The sequence below is a fragment of the Aotus nancymaae genome, unplaced genomic scaffold, assembly GCF_030222135.1.
Source record: "Aotus nancymaae isolate 86718 unplaced genomic scaffold, 86718_ANA_hifiasm-v0.15.2.pri h1tg000032l_0, whole genome shotgun sequence".
NCBI lineage: Eukaryota > Metazoa > Chordata > Mammalia > Primates > Aotidae > Aotus > Aotus nancymaae.
Genome location: NW_026988445.1, coordinates 6425374 through 6440354, shown reverse-complemented (window position 1 = coordinate 6440354; position 14981 = coordinate 6425374). Strand labels below are relative to the sequence as shown.

At 38.0% G+C, this 14981-nt stretch overlaps 1 long non-coding RNA gene across 1 annotated transcript in view; it reads left to right on the top strand.

Moving 5' to 3' along the window:
• Positions 1-12183, top strand: part of LOC135277423 (uncharacterized) — a 145054-nt gene extending 132871 nt beyond the window's left edge. Inside the window, exon 4 of the long non-coding RNA XR_010345022.1 lies at positions 12073-12183. This is a non-coding gene — a long non-coding RNA (uncharacterized LOC135277423). The remainder of the gene's footprint in view (positions 1-12072) is intronic.
• Positions 12184-14981: the final 2798 nt, after the last annotated feature.

Genomic DNA, 14981 nt, shown 5'->3' with positions numbered 1-14981 from the left:
AATATGGCGTTCCAATTCCATTTGGGCCCTGATGTTTCTGAAAAGAAGTCAGCTATTAATCATATTATTATTCCCTTTATAAGATGAGTCTGTCTTCTCTGCTTTAATTTTTTTTTTAACAGTCTGATTATGATATGGTTAAGTGTGGATTTCTTTGTTTTGATCACATGTGATGTTACATTGACTTTCTTGGGTCTATAGATTAGTGTTTTTTTTAAGATCAAATTTGAAAACATTTTAGCCTTTGTTTCTTTTTATGCCTTTTGTTTCTCTCTCTCTCTCTGTCTCTCCACTATTTCTTAGACTTCCATTACATGTATTTTTAAAAAAATTTTTACTTTTTATTTTAATAGGCTTTTAGGAAACAGGTGGTATTTGGTTACATGGATAGGTTCTTTAGTGGTGATTTCTGAAATTTTGGTGCACCCATTACCCAAGCAGTGTACACTGTACCCAGTGTGTAGTCTTTTATCCCTTGCCCCGCTCCTGCCCTTCCTCCCAAGTCCCCAAAGTCCATTGTATTATTCTTATATAGTCCTCATAGCTTAGCTCCCACTTAGAAGTGAGAACATATGATATTTGTTTTTCTATTCTTGAGTTACTTCACTTAAAATAATGGTCTCCAATTCCATCTAGGTTGTTGCAAATGCCATTATTTTGTCCTTTACTATGGTTGAGTAGTAGTCTATGGTGTGTGTGTATGCGTATGTTTGTGGGTGTGTCTCACATATCTTTATTCACTCATTGATTGATGGACATTGGGCTGATTCCATATTTTTTGCAACTGCAATTTGTGCTGTTATAAACATGCATGTGCAAGTGTCTTTTTCATATAATGACTTTTTTTCCTCTGAGCAGATACCCAGTAGTGAGATTGCTGGGTCAAATAGTAGATCTACTTTTAGTTCTGTAAGGAATCTCCACACTGTTTCCTATAGTGGTTGTACTAGTCTGCATTCCCACTAGCAGTGTAAAAAATGTTCCCTTTTCACCACATCCATACCAATATCTATTTTTTAATTTTTAAATTACGTCAATTTGCAGGAGTGACAGGGTATTGCACTGTGGTTTTGATTTTTATTTCCCTGATCATTAGTGATGTTGAGCATTTTTCATATGTTTGTTGGCCATTGTATATATTCTTTTGAGAATTGTCTATTCACATCCTTAGCCCACTTTTTAATGGGATTGTTTGTTTTTTTCTTGTTGATCTGAGTTTCTTGTGGATTCTGGATGTTAGTCTTTTGTTGGATGCATAGTTAGTGAAAACTTTCTCCCACTGTATGGGTTTTCTGTTTACTCTGCTAATTAATTCCTTTACTGTGCAGAAGCTTTTTACTTTAATAAAGTCCCATATATTTGTTTTTGGGTTCTTGGTCATGAAGTCTTGCCTAAGCAAATGCTCTTAAAAATTTTTCCTTCATCTTTTTTTTTTTTTTTTTTCTTGTAGAGATGGGGTTTCACTATGTTGGCCAGGATGGTCTTGATCTCTTGACCTAGTGATCCGCCTGCCTCGGCCTCCCAAAATGCTGGGATTACAGGCATGAGCCACCTCACCCAGCCCTTATCCTTCATCTTGACTTTAGATAACCTAATGACTTTGTGTCTAGGCAATGATCTTTTTGTGATGAATTTCCCAGGTGTTCTTTGAGTTGCTTGTATTTTGATGTCTAGATCTTCAGCAAGGCTAGGGAAGTTTTCCCCAATTATTCCCTCAAATATATTTCCCACACTTTTAGATTTCTCTTTTTCCTCAGGAACACCAATTGTTCTCAGATTTGGTCACTTAACACAATCCCAATCTTCTTAGAGACTTTGTTCTTTTTTTGAATTCTTTTATCTTTGTCTTTGTTGGATTGGGTTAATTCAAAAGCCTTGTCGTTGAGCTCTGAAGTTCTTTCTTCTACTTGTATGATTCTGTTGCTGAGACTTTCCAGTTTATTTTGCATTTCTCTAAGTGTGTCCTTAATATCCAGAAGTTATGATTGTTTTTTATTTATATTATCTATTTCTCTGGAGATTTTTCTTTTTATATTTTGTATCATATTTTGGATTTAAGTTGGCATCATCTTTCTCTGGTGCCTCCTTAATAATCGACCTTCTGAAATATACATCTGGCAATTCAGAGGGTTTGTTTGTTTGTTTAGATCCATTGCTGGTGAACTAGTGTGATCATTTGGGGATATTAAATAAGCCTTGTTTTGTCATATTACCAGAATTGTTTTTCTATCTTCTTCTCATTTGGTTTGTCCTTGTCAGAGGGAAGATCTGGGGCTCAAGGGGTGCTATTCAAATTCTTTTGTCCCATGGAGTTTTCCCTTGATGTGGTGTTCTCCTCCTTCCCCTAGGGATGGGGCTCCCTGAGAGCTGGCTTAGTGATTGTTATTTCTCTTCTGGGTGTAACTACCCAGCAGAGCTACTGGGCCCTGGGCTGGTACTGAGGCGTATCTGGAAAGATCCTGTGATATGATCTGTCTTCAGGTCTTTCAACCTTGGATACCAGCACCTGCTCCAGTGGAGGTGGCAGGGGTGTGAAGTCGACTCTGTGAGAGTCCTTGGTTGTAGTTTAGTTTAGTGCATGAATTTTGTGTTGGTTGGCCTCCAGCCAGGAGGTGGCACTTTCAAGAGAGCATTAGCCACGGTAGTGTAGAGAAGATACAAGCTTACCATAGGGACTCCTGGATAAGTATTTCGATTTCTCAGGCAGTGGGCAGGTACGTAGAGCTCCCAAGAGATTATATCCTTTGTCTTCAGCTACCAGGGTAGGTAGAGAAAGACTATCAGATGGAGGCAGGATTAGGTGTTTCTGAGCTCAGACTCACCTTGGGTGAGGCTTGCTGCAGCTACTTTGGGGGATGGGGATGTGTTTTTTCCAGGCAGATAGAGTCATGTTCCCAGGGGGATTATGGCTGCCTCTGCTGCATCATTCAGTTCACCAGGGGAGGAGGGGGTGAAAGCCAGCAGTGACAGGTCTCACCCAGCCCCGACACAGCCCTACGAGTCTCACTCCCACCGTGCCCCTCCAACAGCACCAAGTTTCTTTCCAGGCAGCCAGTGACCAGGGCTAAGAACTTGCCCCAGGCTACGTCTCCCTGCTGAGACAGTAAGCAGGGCTTTCAAGTTTCATGCCTTCCCACCTGCCGTGGTTTCTGTGCTCCTATCTGCACTCCCTGTTTGCCCGCTTCCCTGTATTCTGTCCAGGAAACTTTGCATTTGGTTGAAATTGTTACAAAGTTCAGCTGGAAGTTTCCTTCTCTCTGTGGTCTTTTCCCAGTTACACTGGTAGCCCTCTCCAAGGACCCCATGAGACAAAATCAGGAATGGCTTCCCTAGGGACCAAGAGTGCCCACAGGGTTCTTCCCGATTCTTCCTCTATCACTATATTTTGCTTGGCTCTCTAAAATTTGTCTCAGCTCCAGGAAAGGTCAAATCCTTCTCCCATTATCTAGACTTTCAGGTTCCCCAGTGAGGATGTATGTTCAGGGGTGGACATTGCCCCTCTCACACTTTAGAAGCTGACAGTTTTTCGGCTGTCTCGTAGAGCCTGCAGAGGCAAGCTGATTCCTTCCTTTTACATGTATTTCGGTATGCTTGATATTGTCCCACATGTCTGTGTTGCTCTGTTTTAATTTTCTTCAACCTTCCCCCCCTTTTCTTGAGATTGAATAATTTCTATTTATGTACTTCAAGTTCACTGACTGTTCATTCTGCAACCTCAAATCTGCTGTTAGGCATATATAGTGAGGTTTTTATTTTAGTTATTGTAATTTTAACCTTCAGAATTTCCCTTTGATTATTTTTTACAGTTTCTAGGTTTTTTTTTAACTAAAATTTATTTGATGTGATAAATCATTGTCATCCTTTTCTCCCATAACTTTTTGTTAAAACCTGGGTATTTTATTTATTTATTTACTTATTTAGAGACAGAGTTTTGCTCTTCTTGTCCAGACTTGAGTGCAATGGTGGGATCTCAGCTCTCTGCAACCTCTGACTCCTGGGTTCAAGCGATTCTCCTGCCTCAGCCTCCTGAGTAGTTGGTATTACAAGTACCCATCATCACACCCAGCTAATTTTTGTACTTTTAGTAGAGAGGGGGTTTCACAATGTTGGCCAGGCTGGAACTCCTGACCTTAGGTGATCTGCCTGCCTTGGTCTCCCAAAGTACTGGGATTATAGGTCTGAGCCACTGTGCTAAATCTGGGTATTTTAGATAATACATTGTAGCATTTTGGGATTCTGATTTTTTTTTCCTGTGAGGACTTTTATGGTTTAGTTTTTAATAAATTGCCTTTACTTACCTCTAAAGAACCTCTCTCTCTATGGTGTATGGCTGCTGATATGTCTACAACATTCCTTCTTTTTAATAATTTTATTTTTTAGCCTGACTTCCGAAGGCTGGTCTGTGTTTGTATAGCATAGTTATCAGTAAATATTTAATCAGAGGTTGTGTTCAAATACATCTCTCCAGAAGTCTTCCTCTTTGAGTAACTGCTTTGGGTGGGAGCTGGGGAACATAGTCAAGGTTCAAGAAGTTTTCAAGTCTTCCCCAACCATTACTTTCTGCCAGGCCCTTTTGGGTCTGCCCTGCATGCCTACATAGGCCCCTAGTCAGCTAGGTAAATGTGGAGTGATTAGGTCCTCTCAGGTTTTCCCTATGAAGGTGTACAGCCCTTTATTCAGCCAGGGATGTGTGGAGAGCATACAGAGCCTCTCTGTGGCTCTCTTTACTTCCAAGTATTTCCTGTCAAACTTATGGCCGGTCTACCAGCTTTTGCCCACCCCAATAGGATGGTAACTATAGTCTTGCAAAGCTGCAGTCCTTTGTTTCTCACTGAGTTCAGTGTTTTTATTGACAATGCTACTGTGTGAGCTCTTCTTCCTCTGCTTCAAAGAATTACCCACGTTAGTCAGCCAAGCTACTGGTTTTCACAGCCAGTCCTCCCCTGGTAGCACTATTGCACAAACTGATCTGGGGGCAGCCTCTGGCAAGAATTCCCCATACTCTCACTATTCCTACCTAAAGTTTGGCATTTTTTCATGAATAATGCTTCTAAGTTTGTTATTTGCTTCGGGTCAATTTCTAGATCCCTGAAATGGTAGGGTTTTGAGTTTTGAAATTTCGTCCAGTTTTATAATTGTTTTTTTGGGGAAGAGAATTTGTCAATTGCTTTAGTTCGCCATCACTAGAATGACTTTCTCACTGAAGAAAATTTCAATAAAAATTTCCCAATTTTTTTCCAAGATAAATATTGTAAAAGTTCTCAATTTTTGATTGAGGATTGTGTGTTGAATTGTGCTTCTCTTCTGAATATGAGATATATTGAAATTCTAAACTCTGGTACCTGTAAAGATGACCTTATTTGAAAATATGGTCTTTGCAGTTGTAATCAAGTAAAGATGAGGTCATATTAAATTAAAGTGGGCCCTATCCCCAGTAACTGATGTCTTTATGAGAAAAAGAGGAAGATTTGGGTCAGGCACGGTGACTCACACCTATAATCCCAGCACTTTGGGAGACCGAGGTAGGCAAATCACTTGAGGTCAGGCATTTGAGACCAGCCTGGCCAACATGGTGAAACCCTGTCTCTAGTAAAAATACAAAAATTAGCCAGGAGTGGTGGTGTACACCTGTAGTCCCAGCTACTCAGAAGGCTGAGGCAGGAGAATCGCTTGAACCCAGGAGGCAGAGGTTGCAGTGAGCTGAGATCACGCCACTGCACTCCAGCCTAAGCAACAGAGTGAGACTCTCAAAAAAAAAAAGGAAAAAGAAAAAGAAGAAGATTTGGGCACACAGACACAGACACTTCAAAAAGGAAAATGGTCCTGTGAAGATGGAGGCAGAAACAGGAGTGATGTAGCCAGCAATAAGCGAAAAAATGCCAGTAATTGACAGCAGCCACCAGATGCTAGAAAACAGCAGAAAGGATTTTTTCCTGGAGCCTTCAGAGAGACCATGGTCTTGCTGACACCTTGATTTGGGACTTGTAGGTTCTACAACTACGAGATAATTAATAAGTTTCTGTTGTTTGAATACAACCAGTTTGTGATACTTTGTTATGGTAGACCTGGAAACTAATATATATGGCAAATAAACAAAAACAATAGGAAAGACATTGACTATTTGAATAGCACAATTAACAGGATCTATTTAATAGATTTAGAAAGTGCATTAATCTAGTAGTGAATACATTCTGTGACATATGTGTCACATTTGTAGAGATTAACCATCCTTATACCATAAGTCAAGTCCCTGCCCAATTTCGAAGAACTGGTATCATACAAACAAAAATTCAATTAAACATTCATTTTATGGTTGAGGAAATACAAACAGTAATAAATATCTGACCAATTGTTCAAATACCTAGTTACCAAATAAATGCTAATTAATTCCACAATGAGATACCATTTTTACTTGTATCTATTTGACAGGCCAATGTTAATAAGTCTGACAATAACAAACGTTGGTAAAAATATGTAGAAAGGGAAACTTTTATACATTGCTTCTGGAAATGTAACTTAATATTGAAAAATAGATTGGCTTTATCTTATTATATTGAACTTTTGCATAACCTATGATCTAGCCATTTCACTCTTAGAGATACTAGAGATAATATTCAGGGGTACCAAAAAACACACTTAAAATAATCAAGCCAGTCATAGTGGCATGTGCCTGTAGTCCTGGCTACTCAGGAGATTGAGATGGGAGAATAGCTTGCACTCAGGAGTTCAAGACCAGCCTAGATAACGTAATAAGAATCCTGTCTTGGAAAAAATTAATTAAAAAAAATTAATTTAAAATGTTCATTGCTGCATTGTTCATATCATGAAAAGCTGGGGAAAATTTATTTATCTGTTGGAAGGATAATGGATGTATAAAGTTTTATCATATAATGGAAAATTACATAACAGTGAAAATGAATTACATCTATATGCAATAATATGAATGAATTTTAGAAACATACATAGAAGCAAAAAACAATTTCTCGGAAGACTCATACAGCTTGATATTTTCATAAAATGTGAAGACAAGTGAACCTTTAGTAATAAATTGTTTAGAGACATATATGTATGCAATATAATTATAAACATAATAGAGTATAATTCCCAAGTATTGAAAAATACAAGTAAAGGAATGACATACTTAGGCCAATGGTAGAGGTAGGAGGTGGGGGTGACAGTGTGGTTCAATAGGACAAGGGCACCCCAACAGATGTAATGGTGGAGCTGTTAAATTGGGTGGTGGGTTTATGAATGTTCATGCTATTACTTTGTTTCATATCTTAGACATATTTCTATATATACTCTTCTGTATGAATCAAATATTAGATTTAGAATTTTGGCACAAAACAACATCTAATCACCACCACAAAAACAAATTGAACAATTCTTACATGTAGTAAATATACCACTATTAAAGCTTTTAATTTCCATTCTCTAGCAATGTCTTATTCTATTATTATTATTATTGTTATCATTATTGAGATGGAGTCTTGTTCTGTTGCCCAGGCTGGATGGAGTACAGTGGCACAATCTCAGCTCACTGCACCTTCCACCTCCTGGGTTGAAGCGATTCTCCTGCCTCAGCCTCCTATGTTACATTTCTCTCTTCAGACTGATCCTGACCCTTTCAAATCCTACATCTAAACCTAAAAACTTTGCCTGTATAAAAATTGCCTTTATTACAATTATAAAACTGCTCTGTGTATTTCACACAACAATCCAGACCTAGACAATGGCAGACACTGACAAACTGGTGGTTACTCTTTCTATCTAAAAGTAGCATGTTCACTTTGCATTCTGACTCACAAATCAATTGTGCATCATCTGAAAATTATTGTTTTAAATTGGTTACTTTTTTTTTTTTCTTATCTCCCAGGCTGGAGTACAGTGGCATGATCTTGGCTCATCGTAAACTCAATCTTCTGGGCTCATGCAATCCTTCCACCTCAGCCTTCTGAATTGTCAAGACTACAGGTGCACACCACCATGCCTGGTTAGTTTTTGTATTTTTTGTAGAGACAAAGTTTCACCATGTTTCCTTGGCTGGTCTCAAACTTCTGGGCTCAAGTGATCCACCTACCTCGGCCTCCCAAAATCCTGGGATTACAGGTGTGAGCCACTGTGCCCAGCCTTAAATTACTTACTTTTGAGTAAAATTAATGCCCCCACAATATATGCCATACCATGCTCATTTAGTGCCATCCATTTCCCAGTTTGGGAGGTCGTGGCACTTAGTTCAGTCCTCAATGGTAATAACATTTTATCACAAGTTTAGATTTTTAATATGCGCTTATAATCTTATACGATCTCCAATCTAAGATTGGAGAATGCATCATTCTTTATCAGAAGCATTAAACCATGAGAAATTGTGATTTTTTTGAAGTGATGGAAGTCTGTACTAGTGTGGTGGCAAAAGGAATAGCAGTTAAACAAGCATTCAATTCCTTATTTCCAAGGTGCAAAATAATAATTTTTAAAAATTAACTTTATTAAGGCATAGTTTACATTTAGAAAAGTGTACTAGTTTTAATTGTGTAGTTTGACTAGTTTTGACAAAAGTATACATCATGTAATCCCTGCCCCAAGATCAGGCTTGCTCTCTGTGAGGTTAGTCTCCTATCCAGCCCTGATCCCAGGCAACCACAAGTCTACTTTCTGCCATTACATAGTAATTTTCCTTTTCTCCAACTTTACATAACAAAATCACACAGCCTATACTCTTGTGTTCAAGCTGTATACTCTTCATATATATGCTCTTTGTCTGCACTCTTTTGTGTGTCAGTCATTCATATCTGTTATTACTAAGTAATATTTTATTGTGTGGATATTTATTGTACAGACTGACCCTGACTTACAATCGTTTTGTGGTAGGAGGTGGGACTTGACTCCAGAGAAGGGGCTTGGACATTGGACCAAATTCAGGGCTAGCTAAAACAGGGATGGGGCAGAAGCAGCTTTTTCCACAGGACACAGCCGCTAGTATGCCATGTCAGTTTACCATTACCATGGCAGCACCCAGGACTTACTGTTCCTTTCCACAGCAATAACCCAATGACCCAAAAGTTACCCCCATCTCCCTAGCAATTTCTGCATAAGCCACCCCTAAATCTACATGTAATTAAAGTAGGTAGAAATATGACTGCAAAACCTCCTGAGCTGCTACTCTCTGCCTATGGGGTAGTCCTGCTCTGCAGGAGCAATTACCACTGCAGGAGCTGTAAAGCTGCCTCTTCAACAAAGCTGTCGTCTTCCACCTTACCACCAGCCTGCCCTTGAATTCTTTCCTGGATGAAGCAAAGAACCCTTATGGGCTAAGCCCCTCTTTGGGGCTCACCTGCCCTGCATCAGTTTGACTTATGAGTTTTCATCTTTACGATGGTGTGAAAGTGATATGCATTCAGTAGAAACTGTACTTTGAGTTTTTAATTTTAATCTTTTCCTCGGCTGGTGATATGAAGTATGATACTGTCTCATGGTGCTGGGCAGTGGCAGTGAGCCACAGCTCCCAGTTAACCACTAGACCATGAGGGTAAACAACCAATACTCTACAGTGTACAGTGTTGCCAGATGATATTGCCCAATTAAAGCCTAATGTAAATGTTCTGGGCACATTTAAGGTTAGCTATGATGTTCGGCAGATTAGGTGTATTAAATACGTTTTAGACTTATGACATTTTTAATTTACAATGGGTTTATTGGTACATATTCCATCCTAAGTCAAGGAGTATCTGTAATCTGTTTCTACATTTATGTTTTGGTGGGTATTTAGGTTATTTTCAGTTTTTAGCTATTATAAATTAAACTGCATAAACATTTTTAGTGACGAAAACTAATAATATTGAGCATCTTCTTATGTGATAGTTGGCAATTTGTATATACTCTTTTGTGAAGAATCTGTTGAAATCTTTTGTTAATTTTTAAAAACTAGATTTTATCTTCTTATTGTTGATTGTAAAAGTTCTTTACAAATTCTGGATAGCAGTAATTTCTCAGGTTCAATACAAAATTTGGATTCAAATATTTTGTCAGAATGTTTTCTTCCAGTTAGAGGTTTTTCTTTTCTTTTTCTTATTTTGTTTTATTTTTGTTTTTGTTTGAGACACGATCTCGCTCTGCTGCTCAGGCTGGAGTTCAGTGACATGATTGACCTTGACCTCCTGGGCTCAAGCAGTCATCCCACCTTAGTCTTTAAAAGTAGCTGGAATTACAGGCATGCACTGCCACACCCAGCCAATTAAAAAAAATTTTTTTTTTTTTAAAGAGATGGGCTGTCACCCAAGCTGGGCTAAAACTATTATGCACAAGCAACCCTCCTGCCTCAGCCTGCTAAAGTGCTGGGATTATAGATATAAATCACTATGCTTTGCTACTTTTTTTTTTAAATGGTATATTTGAAAAGCATAAGTTTAGCCAGGTGCAGTGGCTTTCACCTGTAATCCCAGCACTTTGGGAGGCTGAGGCAGGTGGATCACAAGGTGAGGAGATTGAGACCATCCTGGCCAACATGGTGAAACCCTGTCTATACTAAAATACAAAAAATTATTCAGCATGGTGGTGTGTGCCTGTAGTCCCAGCTACTTGGGAGTCTGAGGCAGGGGAATCGCTTGAACCTGGGAGTTGAAGATTGCAGTGAGCTGAGATTGCACCACTGCACTCCAGCCTGGCAACAGAGTGAGACTCTGTCTCAGAAAAAAAAAAAGCATATGTTTTACGTTTTGATGAAGTACATTTATTATCTTTTTCTTTTATGGTCTTGGTTTTCGTATCCTAAAAATCAGGACTACTACAACTCTAAAAAAGTGTTTTCTCTTTTGTTTTCTTCTAGACGTTTTATCATTTTGACTTCTATTTTTAGGTGTGTGACCTATTTTAAGATAACTGCAGTGTGTGATGTGAAATAAAGATAGATGTCCATTTATTTTATATAGATAGACAGTGCCATTTGTTGAAAAGACTATCCCTTTCTCACTGAAGTACCATGGTACTCCTGTCATATGGCAATCACCCATATATGTGTGGATCTTTTTCTATCCTGTTGATTCTTACATGAATACCCACTGCCTTGATTACTGCATTTTTGTTTCAAAATTACCATGACTATTTTAGGTCCTGTGCATTTTCGTCATACATTTTGAACCAGCTTATTGATTTTTACTACATCCAACTTAGATTTTGATTGATTGAGATCTCTATAGATCAATTTAGGGAGAATTAATAGCTTTACAATATTGAGTCTTCTAAACCTTGAACCTAGGAAGTCTTTCCACTTTCTTAGATTGTCTTTGGTTTATCTCCACAAAATTTGAGAGAATTTTCAGTTTATAAATCTTACACACAACTTATTAAATTTATCCCTATATGTTTTATGTTTTGAAGCTACTCTGCAATTCATTTTGGCTTAGTGATCTTACATTCTGCAAACTCACTACGTTTACTTATTAGTTCTATGATCTCTTTTGTAGATTTCATATGGTATTGATTCACATGATCATGTCATCTATGAATAAAAACTGTTTTACTTCTTCCCTTTCCAATTTACATGATTTAAAAAATGTTTCTCTTGCTTTATTGCACTGGCCAGGACCTCCAGTGTAATGTTAAGTAAAAGTTATGGAACTGGACATCCTTACTTCTTCCTGATAGGAGGAAAATATTTAATCTTTCACCATTATGTTATTAGCTATGGGTTTTATAGATAATCTTTTATCAGATTGAAGAAGTTTCCTTTTATAACTAGTGTGCTGATTATTTCTGTCATACATGGCTACTGCAGTTTAAATTTTTTCACACCTCTTTCTGTACCTGTTGAGATAGTCACAGAGTTTTCAAATTCATCTATTAATATAGTGAATTACATTCATATATTTTTAAATATTAAACAAACCTTACATTTCTAGGATAAATTCCACATAGTCATGATGTACTATTGTATCAATCAGGTTTTGATCAGAAGAAAAGAACCACTATACTCAATATAGACTACAGAGTTTATTGTAAGGATTTGACTTTATGTAATTGAAGGAGCTAGCTAAACATTTTATGTACTACTATCACTTCTAACTTTGGTGCTAGGACTGGCTCAAGTGTTGGAGAACCTGAAAGAAGAGATTCAGTGTGACCTGGAAGAGCTGTGGGCTTGGCGGCTGCCCCAGGAGTTGCACATGCTGGCCAATGATTCAAAGAACCTGAAGGAAGAGATCTGGCGGGAGCTGGAGAAGCTGCAAGCTCAGCTGCTGCTTCTGGAGCTGTACACTCTGGCACTGGATTTAGAAAAACTGAAGGAGATGATCCAGTGGGAGTAAAGCAACTGAACGCCCAGATACTGTGCAGTGCCAACAAGGTAAGCCAGCAGATCAGCAACAATGTGTGTGCATTGTAACAGCACCAGATGCCCACATCAACCTTCCATGCATAAAAGCAATATGGTTGCTTCCACCTTTCATATCTTATGCAAAATGTGTCTTCAGGCCAATGCTAACTTAAAATTATGGATGGATAAGAATTCTGGGAAATGCAGTTTCAGCTTAGCTAGGTTCATGCAATACCAATCAACCATAGTTATCATTTTTACATGTCATTTAATTTGATTGAATCCTTTTTCTGTTTTTTGAGACAGGGTCTCATTCTGTCACCCAGGCTGGAGTGCAGTGGCATGATCACAGTTCACTGCAGACTTGATCTCCCAGGCACAAGTGATACTCCTGCCTCAGCCTCCCGAGTAGCTGGATCTCTAGGCATGTGCCACCATACCTGGCTAATTTTTGTATTTTTAGTAGAAACGGGGTTTTACCGTGTTGCCCAGGCTGGTCTTGAACTCCTGAGCTCAAGCAATCTGGCCACCTTGGCTTCTCAAAGTGCTGGGATTACAGGCATGAGCCACTGCACCCAGCCAATACTATTTTGTTAAGAATTTTTGCGTCTATATTTATGAGAGATTTGACCTGTAGCTTCTTTTTTTTCTTGATTTGGTTTTCGTATCAGACTAATACTGTCTTATGAAATAACTTAGAAGGAATCTCTTTTTATTTTTTGAATAGTTTATTGATTGATTGATTTAGTTCAACACTAGTTTATCTTGTTGCTCATATTGTTCTACTCTGGCCCTTTGACATACTTCCATCATTGAGGTGCTTAGTTTGTTTATTTGTTTTGAATACCTCTTTACTTTCTGATATAACAAGAGGCTCCAGGCTCACCTTGTATATTTCTTGCTCCAGTCCTAAAACCATCCATTTCTCCAAAGAGCCTTGGTTCTTTTTATTGGAAAGTGATATTAGAAACCAAGATCTGGGTGCTAGGTATGCTCGTTGCTACTAGAGTGTCACTGTTTCTAGACCCTCTCAGCTGACAGAGAAAGAAAACATGTGTGCATATATTAATTCATGTACAAATATATTTATCTATAAATATTTCTATGTGTAGATATTTTATGTATGTTAAGTGTGAGTTTATGCTGTTGTTGCTAACTCTAATCCATTACTATTAATGGATCCATAGATCCTTCTAGCCTCCTTTACCTGCTTTTTTTAGACTTCCACTCCAAGAGTGAGAAATTCGAATTCTACCGTTAACTATCTATTTAATAGTGTTCAATTCCATTATTCAGAAGTGTCAGAATTATTAATTCATATTTCTGTCAGGTACAACTTTATCAGCTGAGTACAGTGCTTATATACAGTTTTGGTGTTTTTTTTTTTCCTTTGGCTTTAAAAACTGCTCCTTGATTTAGTAAGGCCATATTAAAAACAACCAACCAAACAAAAACTCATCTCATTTCTAAAGTTACTTAGGTTAGCATTTTTTCTTTTAGCCCCTTCAGTGAGATTTTTTAATACATTTCTAATACAACCAGATTGTTTTGTCACGTTTAACATTCTCTCCTGGTATTCTCTCAGTCTCTTAAATGACTTTTTCTCCCCAAGTTTGTGTCTGTTATACTAACATTCATTCTTTGGGCTGTAAAATTCAATAAGTTTTGACAAATGCATAGTATCATGTATCCGCAATTATAGAATCATACAGAATAGTTTCACCACTCTAAAAAATATCCCCTGTGCTTCATCTATTTGACTTCTGCTCCTCTACTGCTAAACCTCTAGCAAACACTGATCTTTTCAAACACTGATCTTACTCCTGATGGGTAAGTATTAGATTTTTGTTATTTATTTATTTATGTTTATGTTTATTTTTTAGAGACAGGGTCTTGCTCTGTCACCCAGACTGGAGTGTAGTGGCATGATCATAGCTCACTGCAGCCTTGACATCCTATGTGCAAGTGATCTTCCCGACTCACCCACCTGATTAGCTGGGACTACAGGTATGTGCTACCACATCCAGCTAATTTTTAAACTCTTTTAGTAGAGATCAGGTCTCAGTACATGGCCCAGGCTGGTCTTAAACTCCTGGGCTCTAGAGATCCTCCCAGCCTCAACCTCCCAAAGTGCTGGTGTAAACCCCTGTGCCCAGCCCCTAGACTTCTATTTTTGTCTTCTTTAAGCAGCTCTGGAATTAAGAGCATAAAGACTTTTATTTTTAATGTATAGTTTTTTATTCATATATTGAGATGCCAAAGCACTAAACACCTGAACTTTGAAAAGAATAGGTGAGATACTATGGAAATAATATTTATAATAAAATGAAATGTAACATTTATGGAACTAGACAGTATGCTAAGCATGTTTTATATCTTATCTCATTTAATCCTCACAACACTGCTATGAAATATTTTATTTCTCACTACATCGATAAAGGGATTATGAAATCATTCCATTAATTCTCTCCTAAACACTCTGAGTTTGGTAGCTCTCGTATTTTTCCAAGTTACTATTTCATTAACCAAGGCACCAGAAGTCCAACATAGGTTACCCATTGTACTTTTGCAGACAGCCTAACTTGATGAGTAATAGCATACGCTAAATTCTAGTTCCATCATTTACTATATACATGACCTTGGTAACTGATCCTCCTAAGTACCCCAATTT